This window comes from Zonotrichia leucophrys, chromosome 2 (assembly GCF_028769735.1).
Source record: "Zonotrichia leucophrys gambelii isolate GWCS_2022_RI chromosome 2, RI_Zleu_2.0, whole genome shotgun sequence".
Taxonomy (NCBI): Eukaryota; Metazoa; Chordata; class Aves; order Passeriformes; family Passerellidae; genus Zonotrichia; species Zonotrichia leucophrys.
The window spans coordinates 47,199,236-47,213,977 of NC_088171.1; the positions used below are offsets into that span (position 1 = coordinate 47,199,236).

Consider the following 14,742-nt stretch of genomic DNA (forward strand, 5'->3'; position numbering starts at 1 on the left):
TGATGTCCTGTCCAAGAAGGCACTGAGGCAGGCATGTAAACGTGCTTACATTTCCAACTCTGAGTTGCAGAACAGGCATAAGTCATCTCCAGTAATCCTGCTAATACATCCTGCCCTGGGCATGCTAAACCACTTGACTGTCCTGCTCCTGTTCTTTCTGAGGAGACATTTAGATCCTGAATCACATAATTTTACTTCTTTGAATTCACAGACTCCTGTCCTCAGCAGCTGGTAAGCCGTATAATATTTTTCCTGGCAGGAAATGCTGACTCGGTCCTGGTTTGTTTTCTGTATGGTTTTATATAATGAGCCTTGTGAGATGGAGCATAGGATTTTGCATGTTTGTCTAGACTGGCAGTGACACTGTGAATGGTCCTGTCTCTTGTTACCTTTGTTGGTTGTCCATAACATAAAGCTATTTTTGTGTTATATTTCTAAAGAAATAGCTTTTATCAAAAAGCAGCAAGACCTTATTAAATCTCTGCTCCAGACAGAACTCAAATATTATAATTCACAAGTTGCTCACATCTCCCTGTAATACACAAGCAGTTTTATTTTGGCAATATTCAAAACTGAGAAACATCCTTGTAAAAGCTTGGCAATCCTTAGTGAGGCCATGGGTGACGCAAATTACTTGAGAGACACATCTGACCTGTATCCAGAGTGAATAGGAGAAAAGCAAATAATTTTTCCTATTTAAATGCTGGAAAAGTTATAAAAATACACCTTGTTTTTTTGTGCTCCTTTTAAATATGATCAAATTTATGACCTTCCCATTTCTAGAAGCCTGGTTTGTATCTATATTGTTTCTTTGATGCAAGGGGATAAATGAAGTGTAAATTATAATTGATTGTGACACATATATTTGAAGTGGGAAATTGAGACTTTCTCCTTAAATTAATTGTGCCAACAAGGAGGCAACAAGATGACTTGAATATCAAATTTCATTATCCACAATGGAAATATGGTTATCTTTTTTCCTTTGATTGTTAAAAGGATGTTGGGGAGGGTTATGTGTGATTCTATAACTCTTCTGTTTCCTTTTCTGTTGGAGAATTGTTATTGTTCTCTGCTGCCCTTGCAAATCAAACAAGTTCAGTGGTCAGCAGACATGTGCAACCTGATGAATGAGGAATGAAAAATAATCCTTCACGTTATTTTTCTTTATCATTGGCCTTTTTTGTGTGTGACACAGCAAAAAAGTCCATCTGCTACCAAGTGCCAACATTTGGGAGTGACAAACATTTTCGGGTGTCTTTAACTTGTTTTCTGGAAGCTTTGGGAGCAGTGAGGACTAGGTGTATTTTTAAGCTGACTAGGGCACTAAGATTTAATTCTTCCTGAAAATTTTGCTGTTGAGCTTGCTTGTTCCTATTTATGGTGAGAGAAGATAAGTTGTAATGTGATCATTAAGATCTGGTTGAAAAGCTCTGAATAACATCTCAAGAGGGTAGATACCCATGTAGAGATTAGTTCTTTTTCTGAAGTGCAATGGAGTTCAATATTGATCAATCCCAGCCAGAGAAGGAAATTTGATAAGCAATGGGGCAGTACAATTATGCACTTCTTGAGAATTTTCAGTGGCATATATGTGCAACTTTCCTGGCAAGCAGTAAGTTGGTTACCTCTCACTTGCCTGGACATGTTTCTTCAGGTTCTGACAAGATGTTACCTCCTTGCTTGATGTTTCCCTGATCCATTCCAAGAAAATCTTTGCAGAGTGATTGCACAAAAATAATTCCAAGATTTCAGAAATTATGACTGACCACAGAGGACAGGCTTATTTTTGTCCCTATTTTAATGTGGAGCTAGAATTGTGGAGCCAGTTTATTTCGGCAACAAACGTCAAAAGTTGATTTTTTTTTTCTGTTCTCTTTCTTGCTGGGGTTTTGTAGCTGGAATTTCCACATTTTTATTCACCTACTGGAAAAAAAAAAAAAAAGAAAAGCCACAGTAACCTGCCTGTGACATTTAGAGATGAAAGCATTTGGTGCCAGCAACAACCAGGCATATGATCACTGCAGTGAACCAGTTTATTAAACTCATGCCTGAATCCAGCTGGCACCGTGAACAGTGACTCAACTTCTCCCTGTGGCAAGACATCAGCGCACACTTGCTGCCTGCCACCTTTGCTGGCTCGGGTGGTCAAATAAAACTTCTTCTGCTGGACCAGGTCTGAGACCTGTAGCACTTTTTAATGGCCTGACAGAAGGCATGAGCGACTCGGTGTGTCTGGCACTGTTATTTCAGCACTGGGGGCTGGATTTGTACTTCACAGGAGCACCATGGTGGTGTAACGTAATTTGAGATGAGCTTCCTGGCTTGATCCAACTAAAAGTATTTGTAAGTGTGATTCTGGTTTGAATAGATCTGTTCTCTCTTTTTCTTGGCCTGTTAGCCAGTAAGTTTCCACCTTCCATTATGCCTTTCCCAGTACAACCATATCAAGATACTTATTCATCTTCCAGCTCTGATCATCTCTTTGCCTTTGGCTGGCACGACCAGATGTAGCTGGTGACCTGCAGCTTTCCTCCCCCAGAAGCAGTTGGTGATGTTCCTGTCCATTTGTTTCTGTTTGGTTCTGCTGTCACCATTCACTTGCTTCGGGTCTGCTGCTTGATATTTGTATTTGGCTTTTGAAGTTTAGTTTGAAAAAAGTGAGGCAGGAATTGAGTATAGTCCTAAAGAAGAAGAGATGATATTGTGCTTCTTGATCATACAGAAAGCAGCTGAGCTCAACTGATCCTTCTTCATGTGGAGTTTTGTTATCTTCTGACCTGCCTTTGAACTTGTCTTTCATAGTTGCCACCACACCATTTGTTTTTGCAGGCTAATCAGGCTGGGTGGATGTATATGCAGGAGTTTCCTGGAGTCCTAAAGTATGGTTTTGTCAAATTTTGAATACGTGAGATAGGAAGAACAGACAATGTGTAGTGGCGTGTCACCATAGCTAATGCTCATGTTACCACATTCAGTCAGAATATGGCTGAACATGCAGGTACTTGAACTGATCACTTATCTCTAGAGTCATATGAGGAAAACAAACCCTCCTGAAATTCTGTGGGTTTTACACGTTAAGAAGTGCAAGATTATTGTTGGGTAGGTGACATGAATTTATTTTTTTTTAGTTCGTGGTGTGTTACCTTGTTCCCAGTGTATAAAATAAATTTCAGTATATATTTAAAGTTGTACATAAAGGTGGCCATGTGGCTAAAAATAGCGTAGCATAGAATTCTGAGTTCTGATTTCAAAACATGACAAGAATAATAATAATCTTTAATAATAATAATCTTTAATTAATAATAATACTTTTTAAAGGGTGTATAGAGATGAAGTGTATATATTTGAAGTTGTTGTATCTCAGGGTGTTTTTGACAATACAACCCAGAGACTGTGTTGATTTGAAAAGAGCAGTCAAGAGCCAATTACATGGCTGCTCATAGTTTGAAGTTGGATTGAAAGAGGTGTATAATTATTATTTTTCCTCATGAATGATTTTATGTAGTACATGAAATCTTAATTTACTGTAATTACTCTGTTAAAATTGGCTGAAGATAATAATGATTATAAAATTTTTCATAATTTCTTATTACAAAAGAAGCAGGAGTAATGGATAAAAGCTTTTGAAACAATCCTCCTTTGCTATGTATTCTCTGTTCTTCTATGTGTACTCACTTATGTAATTGGGGGAATGGGTATGAGTGTGGCAGAAATGGCTCATGATATGCATATCAGTTCTCATAACAAAAGTGAAAAGTAGATTGAAGTTCCCTGTTTCTGCAGCAAACTGGTAAAGTCTGCTTCTGGCACACTGTTGCTGTCAACATTGTTTTTTCTAAAATACAAGGCAGGATGCTGTGGTTATCAGGAAATTCCAGCAGTTTTCACAGCTGGACATTTCCCACAGGGGTGACAAGGAAGCTTAAATTGTTCATGTCTAGACCAAGCTGTAGCAACCAGCTACTGCTGGGAAAAATCTTCTGAATGCCAGGGAGGTCCTGTATGCTCCATCCATTTCTGTCTCATGGTTGAAACATGAGGATGGCTTTGCTGATAGCAGAGGAGGGCAGAGTGAGTTGCAATCTTCCCTCTCCCAGCTCTACCCTCTTACAGAGGGTAGAGGCACTAACAGGTATGTGCTGTGTCAAGAGTAGAAAGATTCACTGAGTGTAGCTGCATCCTACCATAATAGATGCTTTTTTCCACAGAACTGAGAGCTCAGATATGAATGTATATCAAGTCATACCATCAAAACTGGAGTGTTTTCGAGGAGGGCTGTGGTCAGTGTGGATGAAGGGGCAGATGGTGGTATAAGTTGTTCTTTTTGTGCTGTTGAAATTCTTAGCTTGCACCAGAAGAGGATCAAAGTACTGTAAAGTACTTTGCATAAGTCAAGCAGAATTTCAATAATTTGCGCTAACAGCCATCTGGTTCATTGTGGAAAAGTGGATGATTTCATAAATCAGGAAAAGAAACTGCTTAAGAAGCCATTGGGGATCATGCGTCACCAGAATGTACTCAGCTAATTTGCTCTGACAGGCCTGTTGGCGGTGGTTGTTTATGGTGTTTTAGTGCACTGGAATTTGTTTCACAGGCTGTGACCCTGTTATAGTAGGTGCTGTATAAACGGAGAGCAGCCTGGCAGCCTGTGCCAGAGCTTTCAATCAGACAACAAAACAGGAGGGAGGAAGTGGAAATAGAGAAGACAATGGAGTACAAGGGGACAGTGTTAGTATGCATGCAAAGCAGTGATTTCAGTGTGCTTTAAGCCGTACTATTCTGCTGCTGAATTACAACTTCATTTTGGAGGAGGTGGTAAAACCTCTGTTCTCTAATAATGCTTCTGAGAAAATTTTGCTTTAGAAGCCATAAAATGCCTGATGTGTCCCAAAGTGGGAGGTTAAAAGAGGAAAATCACCGGCAACCTGGCATTTTAGTATTCTAGGATGAGCACAGTGTGAGTTTTATTCAGTTTTACAGAAAGGAACTGATTCCTGTCTCCTGCTTCTTCAAAAACAATGTGTCCTCTAGGCTGGCACTGGAGAAGGTAAATGCATGTGTGCCTTGATCAGTTATAAATGTTGTGTAAATGCTAGTAGGTAACACTACTAGCTGTTACAAAAAAGAAAAAAAATTATTATTTAAGCTCTTTTTAATTGGACTGTGGAGAAACTTCACTCCATCGAGTCATTACTTAGGTCTCTTTTGAGGGACCAACACCAAATATAGGTAACCTAAATTCCAGTCACCACATCTTCACCTTGTGTTTTATGTTTAGATGTTTCTGCAGGTTTATGTCATAAGTAGTGGTGCAGGAACATAGGTGGAACTGACTCCCTCTGGTGTAATGTGTGGTGGTATAATGCCTAAGATAGTTATTTGATCCTTGCCTTTAAGCCTCATGTGTTAGGGACCTGAGAATTTTATTTTCCTCCCTGGAGACCAGTAATACAGAATCTGTGTGTGCACCTGCTGTGCACAGGAAGGCTGTGTTTGCCATCTGAGCTTAGGTGTTCACCTTTAGTCTCAATTCTAGTGTAACACAGTCACAGCCTTTAAAAGTAAACTTAGAGACCTCCTAGACTCACTCACATGCAATATGGAAAACTAAGCATGCTGCCTTGCCCATGGGGCCTAGACCTCACCTGCCTCTAAAATGTTATCATGAGACTGGTGCTGATAAGAAAGGAGGCATTGAAGAAGGCTGAACACATTGCTGCTGGGCAGGCAGGCTGTACAAATAGCCTGAACTCAGAGAAATAAAAATATTAAGTTCTGGGTCATGAAGACAGCCTGTGCTTTGAAGTACCTGCATGATCTCCAGCCTCAGGAGAACATGGACCACAGGCAGGCAGAATTTTTGATCACTGAGAAGCTTTGTGGGTAGGACTGAATAGCACAGAGACATGTGTGTTTCTGTTCTGGAAAGGTATGGGCATACCATATAAGCGTGTTTATTCTTAGCTTATTATTTAGTACTGTAAACTCTGTAAAATATTCTACATAATACCGTAAAATGTTTTTGCTTAGCACTAGGAGACTCAGGGTCATCTCTCTTCTAAAGCTGTGTGAAGATACTGGTAAGCTTGCCTGCCTTTTGAGATACTTAGAGAGTTGGGATGGTTGGGATTAATGAAATGGCGATATATGTTGTTTTACTTTATGGACTATCTAAGGGATATCATTAAATGTAACTTTCCTGAGCCCTTTGATATATTATTGTGCTCACTGTGGTAGTGAGGGATAACTCATGCCCTTTATTGCAGAGAAATGTAATGCAAGATTCTTTTGTCTCATGGATGAGAAAAACATATAAATCAACTGGATAAAGTGAAGGTTTTGTTCTCTAATTAAGTCATCCTTTCTCATGTTTTTACACAAATAAAACATTTTCATTTTCATTCAGGCTAGTGATTTATGGGTTTGGCACTCTGTACTGATGCTGTAGGAGCTCTGAGATGTTCATTGTTAGCTCAAACTATTTCAATAATTCTATTGCTTTCTGTCTCCATGTGTAATTTTCAGTCAAAGATTTACAGTCATGCACCCCATGGATCCTCATATTAAATTGTATCATCTGCAAAAACAGATATAAATGAGTCCCTTGGCTATTTTCTTCAGAGTTACACAGCCTGCATATGGACAGCACACAAGAATACTCACTCCTATTGATGTAAGAGCCAAGTCATGTTATTGCCACTGTCTGTAGGTGCACTTTTTGTACTGTTGTTTGTAGCATAGCATTATCCTTGCTCAGTTTTGTCCTTTAATATGTCTTAGAAAGCTATGAAAAGTAACATTTGTTGCAGAGACATTTACAGAAAGTTCTGTGTTAGTCAGAATGCCAACATCGTTCTCAAGTTCACTTAACTTGATTAGTTTTTTTTACAGTCAACTTCAATAGTCACCCTATGTTGCCCATGTTTGTGAACAAATTGGGTTTTGAAACCACCTGGGAATTACTGTTTAGAAGCTAGTTTAAATTTAAAAAAAAAAAAAAAGAAAAGGCATTTCCTTAAAGACACAGTTTTTAACTGTAGAATAAAACAGATTGTCAGCTGTAGCTTTCTAACACAAACATGATCCATTTTAATGTTCTTAAAAAAAATAAATTACACCACTCATTTTGGAAATTTCAGTTCTCAAAACTCAGTCTGTCACACAAAGATTAGTGCCTATGGACTCATGAGTCATCCCTGTAATGGCATGCAGACCGACAGCTCTTTTAGCTAGATTATTCTTTCTTTCTGATATTTTTCTGTCTTACAGAGATTGGAGATGTGTAAATCCGGGTTTTTTTGTGTAACTTCTTCCTAGTGTTTTGTGTAAGTGATTAAGAAAAAAAAAAGTATTTTGCCTAGGAAATAAGCATATACAGGCTGGGAAGGATACAAGGATAACTATAACAGAAGTAGGGTTGTAGTAGATGGAACAGAGTATTTTTTCTTCTTTTCTTGACCAAGCTGCAACAAATAAAAAAGTACAGAGAACTTTTTGAAACTTATAAAATTTTGATTATTTCCAAATTACTTTTTGCTGGGTTTGTTTCTTTATGCAAAATCACTGCTATTCTGCTTTGCCTGGTTTAAATCAGAATTCTCTGTGCATAAATAAGTTTTTTTTTTTTCCCCTGAACATCACTTGTGATTTGAACATATTTGCTTTTGTCTGAGATGTATAAAATAGTGGGCAGAGAAATTGGCCTTCCCAGAATTCAGGCTTCAGTAGGTGTGGGGTTTTTTATTTTCGTTGTGATTTTTGGTTCTTTGGGTTTTTTTGCAATCCACTTTCTTTCTTGCTCATATTACTGGACACAAAGAAAAAAAGCTCAGATACAGCACTTAATATGACCTTTGCATGACTCCACAAAAAGCTATGTTTTCTATCTGAGAAGGGGTTTAGGATTGGCCTAAAAATTAAATTTTGAGAGGGAAGTGTCTTATTTTTGATTGCTAGTTATATTAGTGCTGGAATATTGATAGTCTAAAAATTTGATTTGGAAATATTTGATTAATAGCATTAGTGCTGGGGTGCTGCTTACAGCTTTTTAAGTGCTTAATTTTGTCTACATTAATTTGTCTAATTATAGAATCAGAAAGGGAGTACTATTTAATTTTGCAATGTATAAGTTAATCATATACAATATTAGAAGTGTTCCTTTGCAAAATGATGTTTACTACTAATTGGCAAACTAAAAAATACCTTTCTCATTTTCTGTGATTTTTTCCACACATCAGCCACTGAAGTTTTCCAGACTCATGAGAATAGGCAAGTCGTTTACTTAGTTTAATTTTTTTTGCTTCCTTTGCTGTTCTTATACTTGGCTACTTATAAAAAAAAGCTTTTGTTATTGCTCTACATTATTCCTACAATGGAATAATCTTTGATTTTGTTGTACATCATGCAAGTACATACTAATTCTCAATTAGTGGCATAAACTTCATGGCTTTCGGTTCTTCAACATGGTCAAAGATACTTGATCTTATCTTTGTTTCACAGTTACTTTTCACAGCCAACCATGCATTACAAGTGGACTTCATTTGTGAAAAAGCACCTATTATGTTCTTTTGGGAAAGTGAACTGTTCTCTGTTGCTGTGCTTAAAACCATCATGTCCTGTGTGCATACCAAAAACAGAGCCGGGCTGGGGGGGCATGGCTAGACACCAAGGAGTCACTATATATAGTAGGAGTCTTTCCCTTTCCACAGCTTAAAAAGATAAGTAGCTGAAAGAGAATCGAGTGTTGTTTCTCTATAAATTCTGTGCCAGCAGGTTTATCACTAAATGCTGTAGGTTATGTTGAGTGGAATAATCTGGAGGAAGAAAGGGAGGCTAAAATAACAGAGCAGTAGGACTATTTTGACTCCACAATCAAACTCTCCTTGACTTTTGCCCTTTCGGTGGAAAGTGCTTATGTTACAAAACAACATGAGGTCAACCTCTGGGTTCTGCCCTTAGTTTCTGTCTTGCTGATCTACACTGAGGGAGTAGTTACCTCCCGTTCTGTGCTTTTGTGTTAAAAGTTATGTGCTTTTACTGCTTGGGCAATAAGAATGGCAGTTGCTTTTCCTACACGGTGTAAGAAGAACTGCTGAATTGAAGAATGAAAAATTGCCTAGATGGCATTGAAGAGCCATCCATGTCTAGGCTTGGAATGAATGTATCCTGAAAAACATGGGAGCATCCACTTTTCAAATATTTTATTCCCTCAAAGGCGGTATACAGTGCTAGGAGTATTTTTACAGTTGTAAAGTGAATATATTAAAAAAATTGGTTTAGGTGCACCCAACTGATCTAATAGCACTCTATGAAAATTCTATTGAGCTCTTTCCAAAGAAGATAAGTTATACCTAGTCTAGTCAGCTTTTTTTGGAATGGTTCCCATCTTAGGATGACAACTGCCTGGTTAGTGATCCAGTGACAGACCCATGATGTGGGAGCCTGAGTGTATTATTTAGTGGCTTTGGTACAGTGAAGGAGGCCCCTGCCAGGAAGCAATAAAGTAGTTATTAGTTAATGACTGTGCAGGCACCACATATAAGGTTAAATTGATATATGTAAATCATGATTTCAGGATGCTGAAGCTGCCTCTTGGTGCCCGTCTTTTTTTTACACAAGCGGGGATCAAATAGTCACTGTTTTGATAAATGGTATGCTGCTAACCTACATTAAAGACCTTAAGGGAGTTGAGCTCTTAAATTCCTTTGGAATTTGGGTGCCAAGGGCTCTTCTTTTTTTTAAAAAAAAACCTTCTGGCTCTTTTGCTTTTATTAAACTGCTTTTTAAAAATCATGCAAAGCCTTTGATATGCTCTGTCACAGTATGGAAGTGGCACAGGGTACACACACAGATAAGGACATCTTACTTCAAGGAGTGTTGGCAGTGGCAGAAACCAGTTGGGATTAACCACTGATGGCTTTACACTGTTGTGTCAGAAGTGTGGTGTGTAATACTCATGGCAGGTTTTAGAGGTCTCTGCACAGGCTGTATGGCATCATTTGAACAGAATTGTTTCATGTTGACCGGTTGTTTTGGCTCCATAAATGTTAGTGAAAATAATGTATTCTAAAAGTGAAAAAGAGCCTGTAATTTACTGGGGCTCCAACTCCTGTCTTGTATGTGATCCTAAAGTCTGCAAAATCTATAGGGGTGTGCCTGAGTAACTTTCACTCCCTTATGTACCTTGTCTGCTATAAAACCATATCTGAAAATATATACCTGTTACACATGCTAAGTGTGAGGAACTCTGGTGTGATTCTCATTATTACTCAAATTCAGAATATATTAAACAATGCTTAATGCTCTTGAATTGAAGTCTGCAGTGTGTAGCATTAGGGTATTCATAAACGGTTATACATACAGTACATAGATAAAAGTGGGTATGTTTGTGAATAAAATAGATATAAACAAGATGTTGCAGTGCTCTCTTAGCTGCAATTTCACAAACAAAACCTGAGATCCTTGTGAGAATGTATGATTGTTTCCACTTTTGAGGATTGCGATGCCTTTTCCTTGTTTGTAAAAATCTGTTTTGTATTGCTGTGTATGGAGTCTGTTTATGGGGAGCTAAACCCAACAAATTATCCTTCTTCAAACTAGTTCTGCTGGGGGTGGGCCTGCAGTTTGATTATCTTGTCGTTTTTCACAGGGCAGTGCTGCAGCACAAGTACAAACTCAAGTATTTATGGGAAATGTATTTTTTTTGTCTGAATTAGCAGCTTCCAATGTAGTTCATGCTATTCAAACAATACAGAAAAGCTTTTAGTTGGTGCTCCTTTCAAAAACATTTGTATTTTTTTTGATTGCAATCTGAATTATTCCCCTTTCCATTTGCAATGGAGAACATTAGAGGTTTTTTCTTGGCCACACCTAAGACTCTTTTGAACAATGTTGAATTGTACAATTAAGAAGCCAAAACAAAAACCAAAATAAATACTTCAAATCTTACACATCTGTCAGGCTTTAAAAAAAAAAACATTCAACCTTGGAAACCGTGAGGCATTGTGACAAGTGAGTAAAATAGAAAACGATTGCAGTCTGCATTTCTTAAGAGATACTGGGAATTAGGTCTCTGCATAGGCTTGCAGTTAATCTTGTGTACCCTGCTGCCTCAATGGGTGATCACCAGGGGAACAAACTTGCTTTTGTTTGTGAAGGTATGTGAAAGAAATGCACAATAAATGTTTGCATAACATCTTATATCACGTAAAAAAAAATGCAATTAAAATGAAAGTGAGTCAAGTATAATTTTTTAAAGTGTTCTTTAATTGTGTAAGTGCAAGTTTTGCAAGTCTTAAGTTATAAATTCAAATTTAAATTTAAAAGTTAAGCTGTGAAGTTAAAACAGGAAAAGTACCTTAATCAGAGTTATGCAAACCTATGGAATCAGCATGAAAATATTTTGGTACTGCCACATGTGATATATCATTGCTTTGCTGTATAAACACAATTAAAGAGTGCCTTGGGGACTTCCTCAACAAGAGATTAAACAGGGAAACAAGACTGGCAATTCTAACACTTTGCATCTGATGATTTAATCAGTCCAGACAGGCTTTCATTCCCAAAGATTTCTATTCCCTGAAATATGCATTTTAAGAATTCACAAGCGCAATTTTCTAATGGATCGCAAATGCACGTTCTTATTCTGCCCCTCAGTGAAAGAAATAATCTGTCACCTTTTCACAGATAAGCACTATTTTTCTCTCCCTCTTCCTCCTTCTTTTTTTCCTTGTCAGTGATTAGCAACAGTTTAGATTTGTGAGTGGAGCTAATTGCTGAATGCAGTCTAAACTGCTTCAGACAAAATGACCTTACTTAGCAAAATCCTGCAGTTTAAATTATTAAGTCAAGCTCACTTGTTTTGTGTGAAATAAGTTAAGGAAACAGATTGTAGGCTGGTCTGGAGAAGGTGGGCATTTCTGCATTTCTGATAGGGAGGGTTGAGCTGAGTACTTAGCAAGCCCTTCAGGGAGCATGAGCTGCCTTTTCTGAAATGGTGGCTTGCTGTATCAAGTAAACTTCACAGAACTTGATCTCAACAGGCTGGAATGATGGGCTGAGACCAATTACATGAGGTTCAACAAGGCAAAGTTCTGGGTTCTGCACCTAGGTCGCAACAACCTCACGTGGTACTACAGGCTAGGAGAAGAGTGGCTGGAAAGCTGCCACATGGAAAAGGTCTGGGGTTGTTGTTGACCAGCTGGCTGAACATGAGCCAGCTGTGCCCAGATGGCCGAGAAGGCCAATGGCATCCTGGCCTGGATCAGCAACAGTGTGGCCAGCAGCACCAGGGCAGTGATTGTCACCCTGTGCACAGCACTGGGTGAGGCCACACCTCAAATCCTGTGTTCAGTTTTGGGCCTCTCCCTACAAGAGAGACAATGACATGCTGGAGTGTGTCAGGAAAAGGGCAGCGAAACTGGTAAGGGGCCTGGAGCATAAATCTGATGAGGAATGGCTGAGGAAGCTGGTCTAAAGCCTGGAAAAAAGAAGGCTCTTGGAGGACCTTTTCTCTCTCTACAACTTCCTAAAAGGTGGCTGCAGCCAGGTGGGGATCGGTCTCTTTTCACAAGTAATAAATGATAGGATGAGGGAAAATGGCCTAAAGTTGTGCCCAGGTAAGGTTTAGATTGGATATTAAGGAGAAATTCTTCAATTTCTTTCAAATTCTTCAAAGGGTTGTCAAGCATTGGTATAGGCTGCCTGGAGGAGTGGTTGAGTCACTGTCCCTGGGGTTGTTTAAAAGACATGTAATGTGGTACTTGGGGACCCGGTTTAGTGATGGACTTGGCTGTGTTGAGTTGACAGTTGGATTTGATGATCTTAAAGGGTTTTTCCAACCCTAATTATTTGATAATTCTTGGAGGACAAGAAAAAATCCCTGTAGTTAATTTAGTTTTGATGCAGGCTGTGTTTTGGATTATAAAATGATTTTCAAAAAATTCCAGATGGTTAAAATATTTTGCAAAAGAAAACGACTTTCTTTTTGGCTGGAATTGTTTTGATTGTCATCCTTATATCACAGTAAAAATGTTTGAAGAATTCCAATCATATGCCAAATCCTAGAATGCAATGCTGGAGCATACTGCTCTAAGTCTTTGCCTTGGATTGGATTCAGTCTCACCACGAGCAGAAGGCAGGTCTCATCTTTTCAAAAGGTTTTTAGGTCCTCAAAATGTGCCCCACCTTTGTCTATTCTTGTTTCTAATTTTGAGAAGGCTAGTCAATGACACTGGAATATGTTACGAGATTTATATTTATATTGCATGTTTTGCAAACCTATTTATGTATTTATGTCTTTTTATATGTCATGTGCAGAGAATGCATCTCCTCTTAATCGTTACATTGATCATATGCATCTAGTTTTGAGGAGTTTTCTCTTCCCTTGCCTCCTTACTTAGTCCAACTACTTGAAACAGTTAGCTATGAAAGTACAGTCTTTGTAATTGACTCTAAATTCCAGTTCCTAACCAACCTGATAAATAGACTGTGAGAACTGTTTACAGCTGTTGGCTCTTAGCGAAGAGCACTCACAGCTTTACAGCTCTACAGTTAACTTGTTTTCCTTCTCCATGCTGCACCTGATGTGCAATGATTCTCTAAAACAAGTTTTATTAACAGTTCAATTGTCCTCCTGCTACCCAGAGATTTCCTTTAAAGCAATAAAATTCCTAGTGGCCTAATCCAAAATAATTCCCCAAAGGATCAAAACCCCTCATTAGTTGGTTGTGAAGATCACCTAATTTCAGAAATGGAGTTTACACATTTTCAAAACTAAATCCAGATGAAAAATATTGTCTTTTTAATCATCTTCATGGACTCATAAAAAAAAATGTATTCAAGAGAGTAAGAAGTAGAAGTGGTGACATTAAAAGACTTTTCTTTTACTGTTCCTCAGCCTCAGTGCAGATGATAGGAATTGGTGAGTTGAAACTGTAAGGCATGAATTAAATGAAAGTTTCAGAAGAAAAATATACAGGCATGGTATGTATTTACGTACTTGAGTCAAAAAAGTAACTTTAATTCAGAAATATTGTACTGTTACATCCGAAGCCTTCAACAGTACTGCAAAGTGATGAAATGTTTAAGATTTTTGTTAACTGTCCAGGAATATTCAGTAGCTAAAAAATAAATAACAAATGGTAAGGGAAGGAAATGGATTTTAAACCCCATTTAAAATTAAACCTGTGTTTATTAGTATCAATCCACAATAGTAATACTTGTATTTGAATATACTGTTACCAACAGGGAACATTTGGTCCATTTGGACATGCTGTGAGATCCAGGCAGCTGCTCTGCCTTAGACATTCTTAAATAGTTAATGAACTGGCACTCCTAAACCTGACTTATTTATTATGATGGACATAAAATCCCACAAAAGAAAGCCAGATGTTTTGGGGAAACAGTTTGGTTTCAGGGTTTTGAGCTGTGTGTCATGCTTTTCATTATAAGATTTCCTATTCCCAGTATCTGTATTTTTTATGTCTTCTGATAAGGCTTCCAAAAATTCTTGCAGATTGCTCATTCCCCACATAAATGAGTTGAATGAAAATTGTAAGGGATAAAATGTGTGTGGTTCAAATGCGTGCTGCAAGAGTTAGTATGTTTTCAAGCCTAATGTGAGTTTTGGGGTTTTATTCAGGAAGAGCAAAGTTACTTTTAAGAACTTTTGCAAATCTTGTTCAGCTAAAATCCCAGAAAGAGAGCTTGTGAAGTTTCAATGTTGGAAACATGTCCTGTACA

The 14,742-nt window shown here is 38.1% G+C and overlaps 1 protein-coding gene across 1 annotated transcript in view; it reads left to right on the plus strand.

Moving 5' to 3' along the window:
* The window catches only part of BBS9 (Bardet-Biedl syndrome 9), a 285,201-nt gene that overhangs the window by 216,490 nt on the left and 53,969 nt on the right, over nucleotides 1-14,742 (plus strand). The gene's annotated exons all lie outside the window — the stretch shown is intronic.